The following is a 6000-nucleotide window of genomic DNA, read 5'->3' as shown; positions in this document are numbered from 1 at the left end:
CAATCAAAGGAATTCTAGAATATGATGTCACATCAAAGGATTCAAAGTCAAGATCAAGGGAACTAATTGTTCCATATGCCCCACCCACACAAACAATGTCTGCTGCTTAGCAACCGTTGCTAGGCACTGGCAGAACCCTCTTATTTAATAATAATGATAATAACAATATTATATAATACAAATTTTTAGAATTAAAACATAAGACAGTAGTGAATAATATCCATTCCAGTTTTTCAGAGTCAAAGTAACATCTTTTGTTGGACCAATAGTCCAAAACCTAAAGGTTTTCAAGTTTTTCTCAATTGTATGTATACACACAACAATGTAATTATGCACACAGTTCTATAAATCAGAAGCTCATATATCAACAACAAGCCCCCAAAATCCAAAACTCTTATCACAATTTAATTGAGTCAATGCATTAAATTACATATACTGTATAAATCTATGATTTACCAAGAATGTATTCCTGTCAGGATGGGAAATTAACATCTGCCACCAGTCAATGGCGGGTACTTTTTTCAAAATGGCGTGTGACTTTGCCTTGTATACCAGCGACAGTGTCGGTAGGAGTGGTTTTCAGTGCTAGTCCTTGACATCGGTTTAAAAAATGTGGCAACATATCCCCGATGTTAGAAGGCCCTCCACCGAGCCAGCAGTAGCAACTGTTGAGGGCGAAGTAAAGAAAAAGAGAAGGTACGCCTACTTTTTCAAATAAGTGTCGAAGGGAAAACGAGGGAATGGTTAACCCACTAGGTTGATCAGACATACATTTAAATGCCCTCTCTAAGTAGACGGTATTACATGCTGCCGCTGGTAGGGGCAGCACGTTACAACTCAACCTACTTTCACTTAACTACGGTGTAAAGTTTAGACTCATTAAGATCTCCGTGATCTGCATAACGACAGTAGAGGAACGACAGTAATAACCTAAAATACCATTGTTACTGAGATTAAACTACATTCTGTTATACTTGCACTGAATACCGCATTCAACAGAAACATAACTCTTGCAGCGCGCATGACAACAGATGCGCAACATTAGCTCACACATAAAATAGCACCCTCGTGAATTAGCCTACTGTTGCTAGCGTAGCCTAGCCTACCCAGGGGTTAAAGTAGACATGGAGCTTAAGTTTGACAGTCAGTTCAAGGCTGTTGTCAAATCAAGTTTTTTCCACTTGAGGCAGCAGCCCAAAATAAAGCCAATACTGTCAAGACAGCACTTTGAGACGGTAATTTACGCCTTTGTTACCACTAGGCTGGATTACTGCAATGCACTTTATGTGGGAATAAGTGGGTCCTCCATCACCCGTCTCCAGATGGTACAGAATGCTTGCGCACGTCTTTTAACTGGCACTTACGTAAACATGAGCACATTTCTCCCATGTTAGCCTCACTCCACTGGCACCTATTGAATTTAGGATCCATTCAAAAAAAAAAAAAAATGCTTTTAAAGCCTTGAATGGTCTTGCCCTGCACTACTTCTCCTAGCTTATACACCCTTACGTTTGACACGCTCTCTCAGGTCAGATGATCAGCTGCTCCTGAGTGTGCCTTAAACTAAGTGGAAGGTCAAAGGGGACCGTGCCTTTGCCGTGTCTGCTCCAAATTTGTGGAATGATCTGCCTCTGCACGTTAAACAGGCCTCCTCTTTGTCTGTTTTTAAAATCACGTCTTAAAACCTATCTTTTCAATGTGGCCTTCAACACCTAGTAAGTTGTTGACTTCATTTACTGCATTTAATTATTTAGTTTACTTGTTTTTATTGTGCAGGTATTATTTTTACTTGTGTTACAATGTGATGTTTTTTTTTGTTTTTGTCTCCTGTACAAAAGTGATCCAAGTCTCATATCAAGTGCACTGCCATACAGGCTGGTAAAATTTGGCAAAAAAATTAATTGCACCATTGTACCATTACATAGCATTTTACCTTCTACTTTTTCAAAGGTGTGATGAGGTCACTTTGCACCCCGTCACCAACAAGGACAGTTCAAGGACAGTTCATACTTCTGCACGATTTCCTGCTACTGCCTCAACACTGACTTACTCGCTTTGCTGGTATTCCTCGTGGTCTTGAACTGGTCGTGAAATTATGTATTTGTGTTGGGATTTATGCTCTTAATTTCATGCTTTTTCTATAGGTGATAATTGCTGTTATTTTTGACAGATTTCAAGATTCACTGTTTAACAACTAAAGTTTTTATTCCGCTCTACCCTGCCTTGTAAGGATTTACTTTAGGATGACTTTTATAACATACTGTACTGACTTTTTTCGACATACTAAACTATGACTTTTTAATGACATTTTTTGACATGACTTTTTACACATACTATATATATACTCCAAACCTGCCTTCAATCCTCACTTCACATGGTATGAAAATTGAATGTTTATCCAATTACAGATATTTTAGTATTTTAATTGACAAATCTCTTTTCTTTTGCACATCATATTCAGCAGCTGGCAAAAAACATTAAAACTTAAACTAGGTTTTTACTTCACAAATCTATCTTTTGTCTGAATCTACAAAGAGGCTCGTCGCTGCCACTGTTCTGTCTGTACTTGACTATGGTGATGTTTTATACATGCATGCTTTGTCTCAAAGTTTATGGCTGACTTTTGCTGATTCAGTTGTGTATGTATGATGGTTTTGTGTATTTTGTGTTTGTGTGTATGTGTTGTGCTGCTGCCTGTCTTGGCCAGGACACTCCTGAAGAACTCTTGAGTCTTTTCCAGGTTAATAAAGGTAAAAAAAAACGTTTTTGTCATACTGTACAGTGCCTTTTTCTGACATACTATACTATGACGTTTTGTAACATACTATACTGACTTTTTTGACATACTATAATATGACTTTTTCGACATACAATACTATGACTATACTGACTTTTTGATAATTTTTTGAACGTACTATTACTTTTGATGACATACCATACTATGACTTTTTTATGACTTTTTTGAGATACTGTACTATGATTTTTTTGGACATAGTAAACTGACTTTTATGACATATTATACTATTACTTTTTAGGACTTTTTTTAAAATACTATACTATTACTGTTTTATGACTTTTTCGACATACTATACTATCGCTAAATGTTTTAGGCATTCAATATTAATACTGTTTTCAAAATACTATACTTTTACTTTTTCATGACTTTATGACATGCTGTACTATGATTTCTTTTGATGTACTATACTATGAATTTTTGTGATTATTGTCATAGTATGGCTTGTGTCGACATGCTGTACTATGACTTTTTCATGACTCTATAACATGCTATTCTGCGCCTTTTTTGAGATACTGTAATATGACTTTTTAACATGGTTTTTATGACTTTTTCAAAATTTACTATACTTTGACTTCTTAGGACATGTTATACTACTTTTTCATTAATTTTTTGACATATACTACAACCTTTTTATGACTTTTCAACTTTATTATTACTTTTTTTGCTATACAATGACCTTTTTGACATACTAAACTATGACTTCTGAGGAAATACTATACAATGAGTTTGACTTTTGTAAGACTTTTTTAGCGAACATGTCATATCTTTTTTTTTAATAAACTAAACTCATGATATTCATTTTCATGATTTTTTTCCTGACATACTAACAAATACTAAGGCTTTTTTTCGACAAACTAGAGTGACTTTTTTTGTCATACTATACTTACTACTAAACTGATGTTTTTATGACAGACTCCACTAAGACTTTTTGCAAACATGCTGTACTTTAACTATTTTGACATTTTTATGACATACTATACTATGACATATTTTTTTTACTTTTTTCAACATAATATACAATGACTTCTTATGACTTTGTTGAATTTGTATACTGTGACTTATTTTGACATATTATACTGACTTTTTATCACAAACTGATCTATGACTTTTTTTAACATACTGTATTATGACTTTTTTCTTATGACATGCTATACTATGAATCTTTTTACGTTTTTCGACATGCTATAACTATGACTATAACTTTGCTCATGACTCTTTTCGACATGCTATACTATGACTTTATTATGACTTTTTTGGCATACTATACTTTGACTTTTTTGACACACTATGCTATGACTTCTTATGACATTTTTTCAGCATCCTATAACTTTTTTTGACACACTATGCTAAAACTTTTTATGACTTTTCAACATACTATACTATGACTTTTTTTTAACATACTATGCTAAAGCTTTTTTTGACATGCTATACTGTGACTGTGTTTTTTTAACATACTATAGTATGACTAAGTCTTTTTTAACATACTAAGAGTTTTTCACATACTATACTAATACTTTTTTCAACATACTATTCTACGACTTTTTTTGACTGTTTTCAACATATTATACTATGACTTCTTAGGACACACTATACTATAAAAATGTCTTGACTTTTTTGACATACTAAACTATGACTAATTATGACACACTATACTATGAATTTTTCATGACTTTTTTTGACATGTTACACTATGACTTTTTTTTCGACATGTCAATTTTTGACCTTTGTATGACTTTTTTACTATACCATATCTTTTTTCAACTATTTTACTATGTTAACGTTTTTATGATTTTTAATAATCTAAGACTTTTTTCGACATACTATACAATGACTTAATGAGATTTTGTTTTGACGTACTATACTATGACTTTTTTTGACTTGGTATACTATGACTTCTTTCTACGTACTGTACGATGACTTTTTCCTACATACTGTACTTTTACTTTTTTGTGACTTTTTTTGACACGCTATACTATGACTTTTTATGACATACTAAACTATGAAGTTTTCAACTTACTATACTATAACTTTATTTGGCATACTATAATGTAATTTTTTTTGTCTTTTTGTGTTTTTTGCATACTGCATCAATACTGGTTTTGCAATACTATTCCACAACTTTTTACAACTTTTTTGACATACTTTTATTGCTTTTTTCAACATACTATACTATGACTTTTTTCAATGTACTACACTATGACTAATTATGACACTATACTGTGACTTTTTAATGACATTTTCTCGACATTCTGTACTAAAACTTTTTATGACTTACTTATGACTTTTTAACATCTTTTTTATGATTTTTGAAATAATATACTTTCACTTCTTGTGACATGCTATACTATGATTTTTTTTTTTTACATTTTTTGACATGCAATACTTTCAACATATACTATGACTCTTCTTATGACTCTTCGACACACTATACTATGACTCTTCTTATGACTCTTTTTGACATGCTATACTATGACTCTTCTTATGACTCTTTTTGACATGCTATACTATGACTCTTCTTATGACTCTTCGACACACTATACTATGACTCTTCTTATGACTCTTCGACACACTATACTATGACTCTTTTTATGACTGTTTTTGACATACTATACTATGACTCTTCTTATGACTCTTTTTGACATACTATACTATGACTCTTTTCAACATACTATACTATGACTCTTTTTGACATACTATACTATGACTCTTTTCAACACACTATACTATGACTTCTTATGACATGCTATACTATGAATCTTTTTACTTTTTTCAACATGCTACTCTATAACTTTTCTCATGACTCTTTTCAACATACTATACTATGACTTTATTATGACTTTTTTGGCATACTATACTTTGACTTTTTTGATGTACTATGCTATGACTTCTTATGACATACTGTATTATGACCTTTTCTTGACTTTTTTGACATACCATATTATGTCTTCATTATTTATTTTTTTGGAATGCTATATTATGACTTTTTTGACGTACTATACAATGACTTCTGATGAAATACTATACTATCGCTTTTTAATGATTTTTTTTTAATACAAACAATATTACTTTTCTTGAAATATTTTCTACATACTGTACTATAACTGTTTTCGACATGTTATACTATGACTTTTTACGACATACTATACTTTGACTTTTATATGACTTTTTTCACCTACTGTACTATGAAGTTTTCAACTTACTAG

This window comes from Etheostoma spectabile, chromosome 14, assembly GCF_008692095.1.
Source record: "Etheostoma spectabile isolate EspeVRDwgs_2016 chromosome 14, UIUC_Espe_1.0, whole genome shotgun sequence".
In the NCBI taxonomy this organism is placed as follows: Eukaryota; Metazoa; Chordata; class Actinopteri; order Perciformes; family Percidae; genus Etheostoma; species Etheostoma spectabile.
The sequence above is the reverse complement of the archived record's forward strand: the minus strand, read 5'-3'. Positions refer to the sequence as shown.